Here is a 20,725-nt window from a genome sequence, read left to right as displayed (position 1 = left end):
CGCGGTTCTAGGCGCGCAGTCCGGAACCGTGCGACTGCTACGGTCGCAGGTTCGAATCCTGCCTCGGGCATGGATGTGTGTGATGTCCTTAGGTTAGTTAGGTTTAAGTAGTTCTAAGTCCTATGGGACTGATGACCACAGCAGTTGAGTCCCATAGTGCTCAGAGCCATTTGAACCAATAAATGCTCAAAATGATGTCCGTCAACCTCAATGCATTTGGCAATACGTGTAACGACATTCCTCTCAACAGCGAGTATTTCGCCTTCCGTAATGTTCGCACATGCATTGACACTGCGCTGACGCATGTTGTCAGGCGTTGTTGGTGGATCACGATGGCAAATATCCTTCAACTTTCCCCACAGAAAGAAATCCGAGGGCGTCAGATCCGGTGAACGTGCGGGCCATGGTATGGTGCTTCGGCGACCAATCCACCTGTCATGAAATATGCTATTTAATACCGCTTCAACCGCACGCGAGCTATGTGCTGGACATCCATCATGTTGGAAGTACATCGCCATTCTGTCATGCGGTGAAACATCTTGTAATAACATCGGTAGAACATTATGTAGGAAATCAGCATACATTGCACCATTTAGATTGCCATCGATAAAATGGGAGCCAATTATGCTTCCTCCCATAATGCCGCACCATACATTAACCCGCCAAGGTCGTTGATGTTCCACTTGTCGCAGTCATCGTGGATTTTCCGTTGCCCAATAGTGCATATTATGCCAGTTTACGTTACCGCTGTTGGTGAATGACGCTTCGCCGCTAAATAGAACACGTGCAAAAAATCTGTCATCGTCCCGTGATTTCTCTTGTGCCCAGTGGCAGAACTGTACACGACGTTCAAAGTCGTCGCCATGCAATTCCTGGTGCATAGAAATACGGTACGGGTGTAATCGATGTTGATGTAGCATTCTCAGCACCGGCATATTTGAGATTCCCGATTCTCGGCCAAGTTGTCTGCTACTGATGTGCGGATTAGCCGCGACAGCAGCTAAAGCATCTGCTTGGACATCATCATTTGTTGCAGGTCGTGGTTGACGTTTCACACGTTGCTGAACACTTCCTGTTTCCTTAAATAACGTAACTATCCGGCGAACGGTCTGGACACTTGGATGATGTAGTCCAGGATACCGAGCAGCATACGTAGCACACGCCCCTTGGGCATTTTGGTCACAATAGCGATACATCAACACGATATCTACCTTTTCCGCAATTGGTAAACGGTCCATTTTAACACGGGCAATGTATCACGAAGCAAATACCGTCCGCACTGGCGAAATGTTACGTGATACCACGTACTTATACGTTTGTGACTATTACAGCGCCATCTATCACAAAGCTACAAAAGTCGTCCAACTAAAACATTCATATTTCTTTACGTACTACACGAATAAGTAATAAAAATGGGGGTTCCTATTTTAAAAAGGGTAGTTGATATCCGTTTGACCTATGGCTGCGCCATCTAGCAGGCCAACTATAGCGCCATCTGGTTTCCCCCTTCGAGCTAGACGAGTTTTGTTCTTTGTGGTTTTTTTCGTTTGATGCTTATTTCGTGAGATATTTGCACAGGGCACTATCAGTGGATCACCTGTATATACTGCAGCGATACGAAAGTAGAGTTTATGGGATGGTTACAAACCTGTAATGTGTTTCGTGTGCACTGCATACACACACAAAGTTTTCCATTACACTTAAGTACATCCCACATGGAAAACTGTTAGCACACTACTTAATCCGTGAATGTTCGTACACGATATACGTCAATATAGGTAATGTTCACAAAGTGGAAAACAAGCCAGCTTATTTTTAACGCTTTTGAGAGTCCATGGTCCAGGTAAAACTAGTGACAGTAGTAGGGACGTACATGTACATGCAAACAAATGATTACAATTTCAAAAAATGGGCTGATTTATTCAAGAGAAACAGCTTCTGGCCACTATGCAAGCAGGTATGCGGCCTGGAATTGATTAATAGTTGTTGGATGTCCTCCTGAGGGATGTTGTGCCGAATTCTGTCCAACTGGCCGTTAGATCGTCAAAATCCTGAGTTGGTTGGAGGGCTGTGCCCATAATGCTCCAAACGTTCTCTGTTTGGGAGAGATCCGGCGACCTTGCTGGCCAGGGCGGGGTTTGGCAAGCACGAAGACAAGCAGCAAAAACTCTCAACGTGTGCATTCGGGAATTATCTTGCTGAACTATATGTCCAGGATGGCTTACCATGAAGGGCAACAAAACGAGGCATAGAATATCGCCAACGTACCGCTATGCTGTCAGGATTCCGCTGATCACAACCAAAGGGGGCCTGCTATGTAAAGAAGTGGCACCCCAGACCATGACTCCGGATTGTTGGGCTGTGTGGCGGGCGACAGTCAGGTTGGTGTCCTACCAATGTCCGGGACGTCTCCAGACACGTCTGCGCTGGTCATCAGGGCTCCGTTCGAAGCGGTGCTCATCACTGAAGACAACTGTGCTCCAGTCAATGAGATTACAGGTCGAAGAGGTATAAAGAGACCTGCCGGACAGCGGTGGGATACCAACCTGACAGTCGCCAGCCATATGGGCCAACGACAACCAGGAGCAATGGTATGGGGTGCCATTCCATTTTATAGCAGGGCCTTTATGGTTGTCATCCGCGGCATCCTTGCAGCCCAGTTGTTGTTGTTGTCTCGAGTCTCAAGACTGGTTTGATGCAGCTCTCCATGCTGCTCTAACCAGTGCAAGCCTCTTCATCTCCGAATAACTACTGCATCATACATCCTTACTTTATTGATCTCCTGGTCCCCCCCCCCCCTCCTACGATTTTTACTCCCCCCCCCCCCCCGCCACACTCCCCCAATTCCCTCCAATACTAAAATGGTATCCCTTGATGCCTCAGAACGTGCCCTACAAACCGAGTCCTTCTTCCAGTCAAGTTGTGCCACAAATTCCCCTTCTCCCCAATTATATTCAGTACTTCCTCCTCCATCTACTCTTCAGCATTCTTCTGTAGCACCGCATTTTGAAACCTTCTATTCTCTTCTTGTCCAAACTATTTATCATCCATGTTTCACTTCCATACAAGGCTACACTCCATACAAATACTTTGAGAAACAACTTCCCGGCACTTAAATCTATACTCGATGTTAACACATTTCTCTTCTTCAGAAACACTTTCCTTCCCATTCCCAGTCTACATTTTATATCCTCTATACTACGACCATCATCAGTAATTTTGCTCCCTAAATAGAAAAACTCCTTTACTACACTCCTGGAAATGGAAAAAAGAACACATTGACACCGGTGTGTCAGACCCACCATACTTGCTCCGGACACTGCGAGAGGGCTGTACAAGCAATGATCACACGCACGGCACAGCGGACACACCAGGAACCGCGGTGTTGGCCGTCGAATGGCGCTAGCTGCGCAGCATTTGTGCACCGCCGCCGTCAGTGTCAGCCAGATTGCCGTGGCATAAGGAGCTCCATCGCAGTCTTTAACACTGGTAGCATGCCGCGACAGCGTGGACGTGAACCGTATGTGCAGTTGACGGACTTTGAGCGAGGGCGTATAGTGGTCATGCGGGAGGCCGGGTGGACGTACCGCCGAATTGCTCAACACGTGGGGCGTGAGGTCTCCACAGTACATCGATGTTGTCGCCAGTGGTCGGCGGAAGGTGCACGTGCCCGTCGACCTGGGACCGGACCGCAGCGACGCACGGATGCACGCCAAGACCGTAGGATCCTACGCAGTGCCGTAGGGGACCGCACCGCCACTTCCCAGCAAATTAGGGACACTGTTGCTCCTGGGGTATCGGCGAGGACCATTCGCAACCGTCTCCATGAAGCTGGGCTACGGTCCCGCACACCGTTAGTCCGTCTTCCGCTCACGCCCCAACATCGTGCAGCCCGCCTCCAGTGGTGTCGCGACAGGCGTGAATGGAGGGACGAATGGAGACGTGTCGTCTTCAGCGATGAGAGTCGCTTCTGCCTTGGTGCCAATGATGCATCATAGTGTGGGGAGCGATCTCCTACACTGGCCGTACACCTCTGGTGATCGTCGAGGGGACACTGAATAGTGCACGGTACATCCATACCGTCATCGAACCCATCGTTCTACCATTCCTAGACTGGCAAGGGAACTTGCTGTTCCAACAGGACAATGCACGTCCGCATGTATCCCGTGCCACCCAACGTGCTCTAGAAGGTGTAAGTCAACTACCCTGGCCAGCAAGATCTCCGGATCTGTCCCCCATTGAGCATATTTGGGACTGGATGAAGCATCGTCTCACGCGGTCTGCACGTCCAGCACGAACGCTGGTCCAACTGAGGCGCCAGGTGGAAATGGCATGGCAAGCCGTTCCACAGGACTACATCCAGCATGTCTACGATCGTCTCCATGGGAGAATAGCAGCCTGCATTGCTGCGAAAGGTGGATATACACTGTACTAGTGCCGACATTGTGCATGCTTTGTTGCCTGTGTCTATGTGCCTATGGTTCTGTCAGTGTGATCATGTGATGTATCTGACCCCAGGAATGTGTCAATAAAGTTTCCCCTTCCTGGGACAATGAATTCACGGTGTTCTTATTTCAATTTCCAGGAGTGTATTTGGTATGAAAACTGTAGGAACCGAGCGACCGCTACGGTCGCAGGTTCGAATCCTGCCTTGGGCATGGATGTGTGTGATGTCCTTAGGTTAGTTATGTTTAATTTATTCCAAGTTCTAGAGCGACTGATGACCTCAGAAGTAATTTTTTTTTTGAAAACTGTAACTTTGCGTGCTATATGTAATTAGAAAAAAGCGGATGTGAATTTGTCATAAAAATAATTAGTTGTGTATTAATTAGCATATATTTGATGAATTTTTTATTTGAGTGATGTAGGTATTCGAATTGAACTGGGTCGACATTTCCCAAGCGTCAAGGACTGCGCGATGTATCGGCGGATAAATCGTGCAGATCCCAGTAAAGTGCTTTTTGTAGTTGTCACACGGATATTTTATCAGTGGCAATGGTTTTCAAATGCCCATTAAGATCTTTTCGCATTGCTCCCAGTGGGCTGAGAACTTGATTTACGCCAGAGTCGCTGTAGTTCGATTTTCAAGACATCGTATCTGGCAGGTTCCGCAAGTTGTTTCTCATCGATTCTGCTATTACCTGGGATGGCAATGTCAATGATTTATACTTTCTTTTTGTCCACAATTATGATGTCTGGTGTACTGTGTTCAAGCATTGATCTGTGTGAAGTCGGAAACCCTACAATAAGCCCCAAATACTATCCTCTCCTGTGGATCCTGTGTCCTCCGTAGAAAGTACAGGATCTGTCATTACCCATCAACTTGACTGTGCGTGGTGTGTCAATGGTAGGTCTAGGCGTCCTGTATTGGATGGACGGGGACCAGGGAGGGCTCAGGGTGTTGTACGGATCCCCTCAACCGACAAGTTCGTGGTGCTGTCTTTCACAGAAACTGAGCCAGTGGGACTCACTTCACCTGTTTTGTCCGGCGCCAGGAGGACGCAAACGCAAAAGGATAGGGGTCTATTCATCGTCGACAGTTCAAACGTACGGCGAATGTTGGTACCCCTTAGGGAAATGGCAGCAAGAGACGGGAAAGGACACAGATGCGCTCAGTTTTTGTCCTGGGGGCCTCGTTCAACATGTTGAAGAGGCTATTCCAGCAGCTGTTGAGGGAACAGGGTGCAACCAACTGCAGATTTTGGCGCACGTTGGAACGAATGATGCCTGTATCTGGGCTCCGAAGTCATTCTTGGGTCATTCCAGCTACTGGCAGATAAGGTTGAGAAGACTAGACTTTTGCGTGGAGTTTCAATTGTCCCCAAAAATGATCGTGGCCTTTTGGTTCTGAGTCGAGTGGAAGGTCTGAAAGTTCTGTGACAAGCTAGGCCCCGACTTCCCGGACTTGCGCCATAGTGTTGAGAACTGCAGGGTCCCCGTAAATAGGTTGGGTGTGCATTAGATATCACAGGCTGCTACTCAAGTAGCTGACTGTGTGTGAGGTACTTACAAGGGTGTATTAGATTAGGCGACTCTCCATCCAATCCAGATAACGATAGCTGTAGGGAACCCAGGAGTACCAGTGTAAGATCGAAAGAAATAGGTAAGAGCATTAATATCCTAATGGTAAACCGCCGAAGCATTCGCAACAAAGTTCCAGAGCTGAAAGCGCTCATGAAAAGCAGTAAAGCTCACATAATACTAGATACAGAAAGGTTCAAATGGCTATGAGCACTATGGGACTTAACTTCTGTGGTCATCAGTCCCCTAGAACTTAGAACTACTTAAACCTAACTAACCTAAGGACATCACACACATCCATCCCCGAGACAGGATTCGAACCTGCGGCCGTAGCGGTCGCGCGGTTCCAGACTGTAGCGCCTAGAACCGCTCGGCCACCCCGTCCGGCAGAAGACTGGTTGAAACATGAAATTGATAGCAGTGCGATTTCTGGGGAAAATTTAAGCTTATATCGAAAGGATAAGCAAATGCGAAGTGGAGGTAGTGTATTGTCGCAGTAGACAAAACAAAAAAAAAAAAAAATGAATCCACCCAGATAGAAATTGAAGCTGCATGCGAGATTGTTTGGACAAGACTCAGTATCAGGTGTGGGCGTAAAATGATAATTGGGTCCTTCTATCGCACACCAGACTCATCTCCTGATGTAACCGAAGACATCACGGAAAACCTCAGCTCACTTGTACGTAAGTTCCCCAATCACACTGTAATAATTAGTGGAGATTTTAATCATCCAACAATTAATTGGGAAAGTTACAGTTTTCCTTTGAATCTCTGCTAAATGCCTTCTCTGAAAATCACCTAAAAGAGATATTTAGGAACCCTCCTCATGTTGGAAATATATTGGATCTAATGGCAACAAATAGTCCTGACCTCTTTGAGGATGACCACATCGAAACTGGTATCAGTGACCATGACGCGGTTGTGGTAACAATGGTTACCATAGTACAAAGGACAACTAAAACAAGCAGAAATATATATTTATAATGTGTGTGTGTGTGTGTGTGTGTGTGTGTGTGTGTGTGTGTGTGTGTGTGTGTGTGTGTGTGTGTGTGTGTGTGTGTGTTTGCCCAGTTGAACAGTTCATAATGCAAGGGAAATTCCATGGTACTAAGTCACTGTAAAGAAACTCCTAAAGAAACAGAGATTACTGCGTAATAGGTGTAAAACAAACCGTAGGGCTGCCAAGAGAGCAATGCGTGATGCCTTCAATGGCTACCGTAGCAGAATATTTTCAAGTGATCTTTCACAGAGCCAAAGAAATTCTGGTCGTATATAAATGCCGTTAGTGGTACCAAAGTTAGTGTCCAGTCCCCAGCGAATGAGACAGGAACTGTAACTGAGGGTAGCAAAACAAAAGCTGAAATGCTTAACTCCGTTTTCAAATGTTCCTTTACAAAGGAAAACCCAGGAGAATTGCCCCAATTTAATGCTCGTACCACTGAAAAGATGAATGAATAAGTATTAGTGTCAGTGGTGTAGAGAAACAGCTGAAATCGTTAAAATTGAACAAAGCTACAGGCCCCGATGGAATCCCTGTCAGATTCTATATTGAATTTGCGGTTGCGTTAGCCCCACTTCCCGCTATAATCTATCGTAGATCTCTCGAACAAACAACCATGCCCAGGTCTTGGAAAAAGACACAAGTTACACACGTCTTCAAGAAGGGTAGTAGAAGTGATCCACAGAACTACCGTCCAGTATCCTTGACATCGACTTGTTGTAGAGTCATAGAACATATTCTGAGCTCAAACATAATGGCGTACCTTGAACAGAATGACCTCCTCAATGCCAACCATAATGGTTTTCGAAAACGTCGACCACATGAAACCCAGCTAGCACTTTTCTCATATGAAACACCGAAGGCTTTGGATCAAGGTAACCAAGTAGATGCAGTGTTTCTTAATTTCCGGAAAGCATTTGGCCCAGTACCGCATCTACGCTTATTGTAAAAAGTACGACCATATGGGGTATCAAGTGAAATTTGTGACTTGATTGAGGACTTTTTGAGAGTGAGGATACAGCATGTTATCTTGGATGGAGATTCATCGTCAGATTAGAAGTAACTTTGGGTGTGCCCCAGAGAAGTGTCTTGGGACCCTTCCTATTCATGTTGTAATTAATGACCTTGCAGACAATATTAATAGTAAAATCAGGGTTTTTGCAAATGATGTAGTTATCTATAATCAATACTGTCTGACAGAAGCTGCGCAGATATTCAGTCACATCGAGATACAATTTCAAATTGGTGCAGAGATTGGCAACTTGCTATCTGGGAGTATGCGTGCGGAATGATTTGAAATGGAATGATCATATAAAATTAATTGTTGGTAAGGCGGGTACCAGGTTGAGATTCATTGGGAGAGTCCTTAGAAAATGCAGTCCATCAACAAAGGAGGTGGCTTACAAAACACTTGTTCGACCTATACTTGAGTATTGCTCATCAGTGTGGGATCCGTACCAGCTCGGGTTGACGGAGGAGATAGAGAAGATCAAAAGAAGAGCGGCGCGTTTCGTCACAGGGTTATTTAGTAACCGTGATAGCGTTACGGAGATGTTTAGCAAACTCAAGTGGCAGACTCTGCAAGAGAGGCGCTCTGCATCGCGGTATAGCTTGCTCGCCAGGTTTCGAGAGGGTCCGTTTCTGGATGAGGTATCGAATATACTACTTCCCCCTACTTATACCTCCCGTGGAGATCACGAATGTAAAATTAGAGAGATTCGAGCGCTTTCAGACAGTCGTTCTTCCCGCGAACCATACGCGACTAGAACAGAAAAGGGAGGTAATGACAGTGGCACGTAAAGTGCCCTCCGCCACACACCGTTGGGTGACTTGCGGAGTATGAATGTAGATGTAGATGTAAATGTTAGGGAATGTAAAATTTTTTACTTCACAAAACGAAAAAAAGCCTAGTATCCTATGACTATAATATCAATGAGTCACTGTTGGAATCGGCCAACTCATAAAAATACCTGGGTGTAACACTCTGTATCTATAGGAATATGAAATGGAATGATCACATACACTATGTGATGATGAAAAGTATCTGGAAACCTGGCTGAAAATGACTTACAAGTTAGTGCCCCCCCCCCCCCCCCATGGGTGATGCTGGAATTCAATATGGTGTTGGCCCACCCCTAGCCTTGATGACAGCTTCCACTCTGGCAGGCCTACGTTCAACCAGGTGCTGGAAGGTTTGTTGGGGAATGGCAGCCCATTCTCTACGGAGTGCTGCACTAAGGAAAGGTATCGACGTCAACGGTGAGGCCTGGCACGAAGTCGGCGTTCCAAAACATCGCAAAAGTGTCCTATAGGATTCAGGTTAGGATTCTGTGCAGGCCAGTCCAGTACAGGGATGTTATTGTCATGTAACCACTCCGCCACAGGCCGTTTATTATGAACAGGTGCTCGATCATGTTGAAAGATGGAATAGCCACCCCCAAATTTCTCTTCAACAGTGGGAAGCTAGAAGGTACTTAAAACATCAATGTAGGCCTGTTCTGTGATAGTGCCGCGGAATACAAGTGGTGCAAGCCCCTTCCATGAAATGCAGGACCGCAGCATAACACCACCGCCCCCAAATTTTACTATTGGCACTACATACGCTGGCAGATAATGTTCACCCGGCATTCGCCATACCCCCTGCCATCGGATCGCCGCATTGTGTACCGTGATTTTTAACTCCACACAACGTTTTTCCACTGTCCAATCGTCCAACGTTTACGCAGTATATTGCTCCCTCCTACGTATATCTCGCGAAGAGACCATGAGGATAAAATCAGAGAGATTAGAGCCCACACAGAAGCATACCGACAATCCTTCTTTCCACGTACAATACGAGACTGGAATAGAAGGGAGAACCGATAGAGGTACTCAGGGTACCCTCCGCCACACACCGTCAGGTGGCTTGCGGAGTATGGATGTAGATGTAGATGTACGCTCCTTACACCAAGCGAGGCGTCGTTTGGCATTTGCCGGCGAGATGTGTGGCTTATGAGCGCCGCTCGACCGTGAAATCCAAGTTTTCTCACCTTCCGCCTAACTGTAATAGTAGATCCTGATGCAGTTTGGAATTCCTGTGTGATGATCAGAATAGATGTCTTCCTATTACACATTACGGGCCCCTTCAACTGTCGGCGGTCTCTGTCAGTCAACAGACGAGGTCGGCCTTTACGCTTTTGTGCTGTACGTGTCCCTTCACGTTTCCACTTCACTATCACATCGGCAACAGTAGACCTAGGGATGTTTAGGAGTGTGGAAATCTCGCGTACAGATGTGCTTCACAAGTGACACGCAATCACCTGACCACGGTCGAAGTACGTGAGTTCCGCGGAGCGCCCCATTCTGCTCTCTCACGATGTCTAATGACTACTGAGGTCGCTGATATGGAGTACCTGGCAGTAGGTGGCAGCACAATGAACCTAATGTGAAAAGCGCATGTTTTTGTGGGTGTCCGGATACTTTTGATCACATAGTGTACGTTCAGTCGTGATTGAAGCAGGTGATAGACTTCTGTTTATTGGTAGAATACTGGGGAAGTGCAATCAGTCTACAGAAGAGATTGCTTACAAATCACTCATGCGATCCATCCTAGAATATTGCTCAATTGTGTGGGACCTGTAGGACTAAGACGGGATATTGAACGTATTCAGAGAGGGCCAGCACGAATGGTCACAAGTTTGTCTAATCCATGGGAGAGTGTCACAGAGATTCTGAAGGGACTAAAATGGCATACTCTTCAAAAGAGACGTAAACTATCCCGAGAAAGGCTATTAACAAAGTTTCAAGAACCGGCTTTGAATGATTACTCTAGGGATATACTACAACCCCCAACGTATCGCTCACACAGGGATTGTGAGGATAAGATCAGAATTATTACTGCCTGCTCAGAGGCATTCAATCAATCATTCTTCCCACGCTCCGTAAGTGATACCCAGAGGCATTCAAACAATAATTCTTCCCACGCTCCATACGTGAATGGAACGGAAAGACAGCTTTATAACTGGTACCATGTGACGTACCCTCTGCCATGCACCTCAGGTGGTTTGTAGAGTATAGATGTAGATGTAATTTGTCACGTTCGCTTTCGACAACTTTTTCTGGCACGTGTTCCCACCAGTTCTTTGCCACCAGCAGATAGTAATTTTGGCATAAATTCTTGTGCCTCTGCTCATAATTAGTCTGAGCTATAATTTTGCAGCAGTTCAAAATGTGATTAACTGTTTCGTCTGCTTCTTTGCGGGGTCTGCACTTTGAGTCTTTTGCTGATTTCTCGATTCTATTCTTGTTCGAGACATCAGCAAAAGAACCTAAAGTGCAGACTCTGCAGAGAAGCTAACGAATTATTATTATTATTATTATTATTATTATTATTATTATTATTATGCAGTACTATTATCTACTCTATTTCTAAAAATTATCAGAAAGAAATATTATGTCGAGAAAACAAAGCTACTGACGCGGAAGTTGACTGCATTGTTAATACAGCTGCGTTGCACTAAACTACCTACTGAAAGCGAGAGACACTGCAAACGATTTTCGTCACATGTACATGATGGAAAGCAGCGTAGGAAGGTTGGTATTGCTGATATTTTAAAGAGAGAGCACTGCTATGATAGCTTGGTCAGTTAACATCGAAGTACCATGAGTTTCGATTCAGGCCCATTGGCAGATTGGAGGCAAGTAAAACTTACAATTAGACAAAAGTAGGTAAACGGGTTAATCTGGTTCAGTCTGTTGTTCATAAGAGTGGTAACAATTTCTAACCACAGGATCGACATATTTGTAACTCAGTCAAGAATAACCAAGAGCTAAGACGCGCGCTAATGACCGATATTTACTTCTATTCGCTGAAAGGAATAGGACCATGACCTCATTCCAACTTTGGTGTGCCATTGCTACAGCCTCCGGAAGGGTGATGCAATCGAGTCCTGTACACAAAAGGCTTGGTGGACGTGGACTGCATGCCACGTAACCCACCTCATGTTTACCGCTAACCGCTCGTCGCAGACGAGCATTTTCAGCCCCCCAGCTCCCATCCCTCCTACCCACTTGCAGATGCTCGTCTGTGGCGAGTGGTTAGCGGTAAATATGAGCTCTTTAAGAAATCATTTTTGTGCCCACATCGGACGTTCCTTGTAACCGTTACACCAGGTGGAAGGACACCTTGCAACCGGAGCATTGCTCTTCGGCGGGAATTCCCGTCGCCCCCCCCTCTCCCCCCCTGTTAGACTTGCAACAAAATAATTATTTTGGAAACAAATTTTCTATCAGTATATGTAGTAGGACAGCTGAAACTTATTAAGGTCTAAAAAATGGTGACGTGTCGAAGCAAATGTCATTTTCTTCGTCCAAAAAATCGAGTCAAAAGCGTGCACCGAAAATAGACTTTTGAAGATATTGCAAACGGGCTCGATACGCTGATTTAGTTTAGAATGCCGATATTAAATTCCGATAAAAATCGGATGTACCGTTCTCAAGCTATGTTTGCCGTGAGTTTGAAAAATACGGGTTCGAGAAAAACGCATTTTAATTTTTATGTTGCATATTTTGAAGTTAAGTTAAACATACCTTTAGTTAGCGATCCCTGGACCATACAACAATCCTTCCAGATCCAAGAGGAGGTCCTCCTCCACCTTCTTCGTGGCTATGGTGCTCGTGCTGCCCTCTGTGGTCATCTCGTGCTATGCGTAGCTCTGCTCGCTCAATATGCATTTCGTTCTCTTTCGTGCAGAAGTTGTAAGAGGCTGGTCTGATCTCAAGTCCGATCACGTTCATAATTTCCATAATGTGTGTTAGGTCGTCGCTGTAATTACATGCTGCCACATTGGCCACGATGTCGGCTATTTTTTTCCCCGCTGTCAATGGCTTTTGGAGACTATTTCATAAATCTTCTTATAACTCGATAACGGAGTTTCTGGCGAATTTGCGATGAACATTACAATAAAGTAGATATTCCAGAGAACATTTAAAGCAAAAAAAAGATTTTTTGAAACTTCAAAGAGGACCACCACCTTCAGTGTGTGATGCTGATTTCGGTAGACGTATAGACGTAAGTGGTGAAATAGCTAGGAACCCCGATTTCTGCTCCCGTTATTCGCAGTTTTCGTCTTTCTTGTTGGTGATGTGGCTACGGAAATAGTAGTAGAATGAACTGTTGACTTCGACCAAGCTGGGAGCGCACTACTTCTACTACTTCCTCTTTTTTTTTGTGGAACAGTGGTCTGTCTCTACTCTGATGGCAAAGATATAGGCTGGGTTGCACAGAGTGCACGCTGATGGTGCCTGGAACAAATACTAGTTCGTACTCTAACCAGGTCTTTCAGGCTCTGAGTTCGAGGGACGTAGATTTTTTGGCTCTGAGCACTATAGGACTTAACATCTGAGGTCATCAGTCCCCTAGAACTTAGAACTACTTAAACCTAACTAACCTAAGGGCATCAAACACATCCAAGCCCGAGGCAGGATTCGAACCTGCGACCGTAGCGGTCGCACGGCTCCAGACTGAAGCGCCTAGAACCGTTCGGCCACATCGGCCGGCCGTAGATTTTTGGGTGTGGATAATTCGCTGAAGTGATGGTCCTCCTCGCGCAGTAACACACTTATTTATGTTACGTACTGACGTTATCGAAGTTATTTTCCGGTATTGTCAACGTGTCAGACTGGAAAGACGCGAGATGTGTATCGTGTAGCCTACTTTAATAATAGTACGGGTAAAGTTAATTGTAGCTGTGATTATACCCGTCGGCTGGAACCAAAGTTTCACGATGGAAACCTGTACAAAATTCTTATGCCAGTTTTTGTGCTGTAAGTTGTTTGGCTGTATTTCGATTTGAAAACATCAGCATGAACACTTCAGTGGCTTCTGCGCGACTGCTCTGTGCGGAGCTTATTTCATCCACCGGTGAGAACAACTCGCTGTTGCCTGCGGTTCGTTTTGCCTTTCCGGGAATACCCGTATGCTTGAGACGCGCGTGCTGATGTAGCATACGGGAAGGGTGGGGGTGATGGGGGTGGGGAGAGAGGCAGCCAGTGGGCGTCTCGTCAGTTAGCTACGAAGCAGTGGACGGTCGAGAGCACAGTGAGTACCCCTCCTTCCGTTTCATGTATTTACGTCTCACGGCGGCTTTAGTGTTGCCGTTTAGCAATCGTATGCACACTTGGACTTAACACAGCTTGCTCCTTCAGCACTCTGTTCTTTAATTTGTTTGTTTGTTGTCGTCCATTTTTCCCACTCAGGCTTGTTCGAATCATTCTTGTAATTTGCTGTTTCCAGCGGCTTCATTATACGCCTCTCTAAAATTTCGTTGCGCTCTCGCTTTTACTTACTGAACTAATGTCAGGCTCTTCGTCCTCTTCCTTTTTCTCTACATTAAACTTTTTTCGGTTCTTCGTAGACCGCCTGTTGTAATTTAAACCCCCATTCATGATTCGGACATAAAAATCTTTGACTTTCCTGCCGCTCATTTTTCACATAGTGCTATGTGTGTGCCGTGGCGGACACAGTTAATTACTTATGTAGTTCGTCGCTAATCTAAATTATGCACCGTGGGATGTGGCACACGTCATTTGCACAACAGCAACAAGCATGTGCTGTATGTGGCTGCGTATGTTGACTTGAAGGTATGTACAATGCCAGCCACTAGTATTTTGGCGTACTTCAAAATTATAAACATCAGTCATTGATTCTGTAAACATTTGCGAAAATAAATTATGAAGACGAACAACTACTAAAAATTGACAAACTGTCATAATTGTGGGAAGTTAAAATCAACAACAACAACAACAATAGCAATAATAATAATAATAATAATAATAATAAATTTTCGTAATAATGACTTGTCTTCGGCTGTACATCTGTCAGTCATATTTTTATTTTCTTGTATACGACGCCAGAAAAAAAGTACTATACACCACATAGCGGGTCTAGTACTGTGAATCTGTTGGAAAAATATTACCGAATTTAAGTGGATTTCAGCTTCCGCATTTAAGTACGAGAGACCGACGCCATAATTACTATGTAACAACTACACTGACAGGCCAAAACATTATGACCACTACCCTCCGCAGCGTTGGATGCCGCCTTTGGCGTTGCGGGCACGTGATGCGGTAACGAAAGTATGCAAGCGGAGCAGACATGGACGGGGGATCACGAAGATCTGGGCTTCAAATTAGGAAATCCATTGAGATAAGCGACTTTGACAATGGGCAGGTTGTTATAACGCAGAGCCTGTGAAGGAGTATCTCGAAAACGGCAGAGCTGGTCGAATGTTCAGGTGCTACTGTCGTTAGCATCTACGGAAAAAGGTAGGTGAAACTACCACTAGGCGCTAATGGTTGGACGCTCGCGACTCTTCACAGAACGTGGGGTCCGAGGCTTGTCTGCGCTGTAAAGTAGAATAGCTCGTGAACTGTGGCATCTCTGCCGAAAGAGCACAATGTTGGTGCACGCACAAGAGTTTCGGAGCACAGTTTCTCGTACACTGTTGAACACGGAGCTGCGCAGCAGACCACCCCTACATGTTGACCCAACGACATCGTCAATTACAATTGTAGTTGGCACGGAACTATCGGAATTCGACCGTCGATTAATGGAAACTTGTCGGCTCTTCGGGTGAATCACATTCTTGCTACATTAGGTTGATGGTCGTACTCAAAAACGCCGTCATCGAGGCGAACGATGGATCGAAACGTGCAGCGCGCCGCGGACACAGGCTGGTGGGAGTGGTATTATGCCATGGGAGACATTCTCCTGTGCTTCCCCGACGGCGTTGTCACCATCTAGCAGTATAATTGTCCGTGTCTCGGAGCCAGAACCGTGCTAATGTGGTTTGAGGAGCATTATAGTGAACTGACGTTGATGTCTCGGAGACCAAATTCGTCTGATGTAAATCCTACGGAAAGCCAATGTCCTTGCCGCAGTGGTAACTCCGTTTCCCGTTAGATCACTGAAGTTAAGCGCTGTCGGGCGGGATTGGGTAGCACTTGGATGGGTGACCATCCGGTCTGCCAGGCGCTGTTGCTAGGTGCACTCAGCCTTATTGGGGCCAACTAAGAAGCTACTAGATGGCGAAGTAGCGGCTTCGGTCACGAAAACTGACAACTGGCGGGAGAGCGGTGTGCTGACTACATGCCCTTCCATATCCGCATCCAATGAAACCTGTAGGCTGGGAATGACACGGCGGTCGGTCGGTACCGTGGGGCCTTCAAGACCTGTTCGGACGGAACTTAGTTTAAAGCCCGTGGAACCCATCTGGATCGCTATCTAATACCATCACCGTTTCCGCAAATCAGAGGCCGTTATTTACGCGAATTACATGACCTGTGCGTAGACATCTAACGCCCCATACCTCTACAAACCTACCAAAAAACTGTCGGATCCGTGATATGCAGAATCTGTGATGTATTTCGTTCCAAAGGCGGGCAAACAAGCTGTTAAGTAGGTCGTCGTAGTGTGTTGACTCATCAGTGTTTAATAATAACAGTAATCATGTAACTACTAGTTAGGTTAATGGGCACTAATTTTGAGGTATAAACTGAAGTAAACGCTTAGGAATGAGACACAAAAAAATAATGCGTTCGACACATTTAATGTTCTATTTTTTAATGTTCCGTTGGAAAAAGCGAGTGGAGTGAAACTAGGTTGATACTTACGTAGCAATAGGAGTTATACTTTTGCATTATGTAGTCAGGGGCAAAACCACTAGCAACACAAACGGACAGAGAACCCAACTGCTGAAATTTTATGGGTTGCCGCCCTAAACTGGGCGTTTGCTACCATTTCCGCGTCTCAGGTTTGTAGAGTTGGCTCTGGATATGTAACTGACTTCTTAATTCCGTTCAAGAAATGTCATATAAAAATTGAGGGGGAGAAAAGTATCAGTCTGTATCTAAACATACATGAAATGTATTCGCAGTTGCGAATACGAACAACCATCAGCTGTATAAGGGAATGATGAAAGTGAAAATATGTACCGGACCGGGACTCGAACCGGGATTTACCGCTTTATGCAAGCTGTCGCCTTTATTTTGGCAATCCGTGCTCGACTCACGGCCACACACAAACTTCTATAGGTTGTCATTTCTGCGTCACAGCTTGTACTCGTACATAGATTATGTAATTCCCGTACAGTGGAGGCCATTTTAATTGAAAGTAGCTGCCTGGTATCGGCGGATAAATACGATATTGCAGGGCATGCATATTAGAAGGAACACTACATCGTTCTTCTTAACAACACAGGCACTGCAATATCGCATGCAAAATTGTTTTCGGTGTGTCAGAAAATATGTTCTCAGGGATAATTTTATAGGTACGGTCTTTAATCCAACGTGAACCAAAGTTGTTGAATTCACTGCAGGATATTATCGACATGTTTTGTTTCTAGCACTTATTCTTATTCTCAGATTGTTTGTTGACAGGAAATTTGATTAGCAAATATGTGTTCCATAATCTGTTATCAATTATCCCGGCTGCATAAGTAGACCTGTGCAAGTTTTATGTGAGTAAATCCCATACATGATTCCAGTTACTCTCTTTTGTGTTATGTGAGTAAATCCCACACATGGCCTGAATTGCTGTCTTTTGTGCAAAAAGAACACTTTTTTTGCTTAGGTGAAGACTTAAGCCAAAATATGAATGAGAATAGAGGATGTACGAGACACATTAACTTGCTAAATTCTGTCCCTGAAAGATGTCATCCGTTATTCTGACGGGGAAAGCACCTGGGCCTAGTTACTGTATACAACTTCTTTCATTTTCTTCTGGTTTCGCTTTCTGTTTATTTAAATTTTTTTTACTTACGAATAATACAGCTAATTTCTTCCATACTTTAAGAATAATGTGATTATCAGCTTGTGCAATTTCTGTTGTTCCTCGTAACGTTTTTGTTCACTTGCCGTTATTTAGGTCAAACTCCTTGCTGGGTAGTTTGTGCATTGCTTTATGTATTCACTGTGTTCTTCTGTTTCATTTGAGAAGATCAGTGTCCTCACTGCAATTCTCCCTTCCGCTTTCATTCCTATACCAAGGTTTTCTGTTTTTCCGTTTCTGACTCGGGTGATGTCTGGATAAATACGTACTGTGGCTTGTTGTGTTAAAAAAAAAGTCTTTTAACTCGTTTTCTGTTCTCACAATCTACATTCTGTCACAGTTCTTCTTTACTAAACTAAATTTGGTAAATGTAGTTTGCTGTCCAGTACCATAAGTTTCACTTCCGTCAGAAACTATTGTGACCAGAACTTGTGGTGATATCACTCGCTAGCTTTATTTATTTTTCTGTTGCCGCTTCCGCTGCAGGGAAAAGAACTGTTCGACGTCAGTCGTTGATTGTGAAATCCGACCAATATGATTTAGATCTTCAAGGCGAATGGCGTAACTGTTATCTAACAGAGTAACAGAGGCTCATGTTTTACGAAACCTAAAACCCGCAGAAGTAAACATCTTGAATGTGGAATCAGACAATATTAACCAGTTGTGCTAAAAGAGTTGGTGCTTTTTTCCTGTTGTCTCATGAGAAGAACGTGCGAATGCTTTGTTCAACGTGACGAAAGCCGTCTAAGTAGATGGTCATCGCAGTTTTACCATTATTTTGTGTTTAGTATTTTATTATACCATGCAGTGCCTCTTGAAGGTCGTGCATCATGTCTAAAAAATTTATTTCTCTATACTTTGAAGCGATTTGACGTTCGTTACGATGTTACGATATAGTTTCGCCCATATACGGCGACACCTGACAACAGTCTTATAAATTGCTGACTACATGTACTTGTTATTATCAGAGCGTGGGTGAAATTCAAGGGTGGTTGTTACGTAATTCTCTGACTGTAAATACACGTGTTTGGTCAAGATTGGTAAACCGCAACTTGTTCTTGCTAGGTCGAAGCTTTGCTGTTTGGGCTTCAAAGATAAACATTATCGTCTTTGAACGGTGGTCACTTGGCATTTTCAGGAAGTGATGTGCTTCACTCCATCAAAAAATCACTACATAAAAATGATCTTTAGATCTCCGACTGAGTCAGCTGCTTTACTTGGTTCGGTGAAAGGTGTTGCGATTTTTCGTAAGGCGGCCATTGACAGAATTACCAGTCAGTGTAACATGGCCTATACCGGGAAAACTACTTGCAACACACAGAAGCAATGGGTCGAACACCAAGATTGTACCAACCCTTTGCAATCCGGTATATCTCTTGCAGCAGTAATCTTCATTGTTACTAGTTTTTTATTTTTTGTTTTACACGTCTAATTCCGTAGGACCAAATTGAGGAGTAAATCTGCAAAGTCCTGGAACGTGTCACAACATGAAATTAAAACATAAAAGTAATAACAGATATGATGAAATGTTTATGAACCCAAAAAAAATAAACCGTAAGTTTATGTAAACGCATTGAACAATATAACATAGGAATCAGCTTAATTTTTCAAGGAACTCCCCGACAGGATAGAAGGAGTGATACACGAGGAAACTCTTCAGTTTCGATTTGAAATTGTGGGGATTACTGCCAAGTGTTTTGAATTCTTGTGGTAGCTTATTGAAAATGGGTGCAGCAGTATACTGCACACATGTTTGCACAAGAGTCAAGGAAGCGAGATCCAAATGCAGGTTGGATTTCTGCCTAGCATTAACTGAGTGAAAGCCTGCTAATTTTTGGGAATAAGCTGATACTATTAACAAGAAACGACAGTAAAGAATATGTATATTGATTGGCCAATATCAGAATACCCAGACTTCTGAACAGGTGTCGACAAGATGTTCGCGAACTTGCACCACTTATTTCCCGAAATGCCCGTTTCTGAGCCAAAAATATCCTTTCAGAATGGGAAGAGTTACCCCAAAATATAATACCATGCGACATAAGTAGACGAAAAAAAGCAAAGTAGACTACTTTTCGTGCCGAACTATCACTTACTTCAAATACCGTTCGATTAGTAAAAATGGCAGCATTAAGTCATTGAACAAGATCCTTAACGTGGGCTTTCGACGACAGTTTAGTATCTATCTGAACACCTAGTAATTTGAACAGTTCAGTTTCACTAATCATATGTCCAGTCTGTGAAATTAAAACGTCGGATTTTGTTGAATTGTGTGTTAGAAACTGAAAAAACTGAGTCTAACTGTGATTTAGCGTTAGATATTCTACAAGCCATGAACTTACGCCAGAGCTGCACTGATTCTATGGACTACGATAAAGTCAAAATTTTGGCCTCCATGTCATGCTTGTGGAGCTCAGTTATTAAAGATGTTGTGGAAATACTGCTGACGGACGACACATTCGTGTTGACAGTTTCTGTCTGTATAAATACTGCTACTTAGACTTTTCTGTAATTACTTCTCAAAGATAACTTTGCACTGGTCCAACAACAAAATTGCATCTATTATTGTGTTGAACTTAAAGGTGTTTCATTTTGAGTCGCTATGTCCTTCTTAATAAAATGATCCATTGTTCGACACTTCATTAGCTTATGTGAATATGTAGCCTTAATGAGATACGGAAAGGAATAACGAATTTAGCCGTAAAAAAATCTTTGACCACCTACCCAGCGATTTAAAGAATTTAATGAAAGTAGCTTCAAACACAAACTGAAATCGTGTTTGCTTGACACCTCCTTCGAATTCATAGAAAAATTTATGAATGTGCAATAATGTGGTTTGTGTGTTGAATACAATGCAAAAAAAAGTAACTTAACAGAATGGTGCCATATTTTTCTCT

General features: G+C 44.5%; 1 protein-coding gene across 13 annotated transcripts in view; it reads left to right on the top strand.

The window, feature by feature from the left end:
- LOC126299310 (battenin) overlaps window positions 1-20,725 on the top strand; it is a 225,610-nt gene that overhangs the window by 34,619 nt on the left and 170,266 nt on the right. The window contains exon 1 of one of the 13 annotated variants that reach the window (XM_049991120.1): window positions 14,041-14,099. The exons of 10 other annotated variants lie outside the window; for them this stretch is intronic. The gene's annotated coding sequence lies outside the window, so the exon portion shown is untranslated. Of the gene's footprint in view, window positions 1-14,040; window positions 14,100-20,725 lie in introns of those variants that run through there. 2 more of the 13 variants (XM_049991117.1, XM_049991128.1) reach the window with 2 other exon arrangements.

Source organism: Schistocerca gregaria, chromosome X (assembly GCF_023897955.1).
Source record: "Schistocerca gregaria isolate iqSchGreg1 chromosome X, iqSchGreg1.2, whole genome shotgun sequence".
Lineage (NCBI taxonomy): Eukaryota > Metazoa > Arthropoda > Insecta > Orthoptera > Acrididae > Schistocerca > Schistocerca gregaria.
The sequence above is the reverse complement of the archived record's forward strand: the minus strand, read 5'-3'. Positions and strand labels throughout refer to the sequence as shown.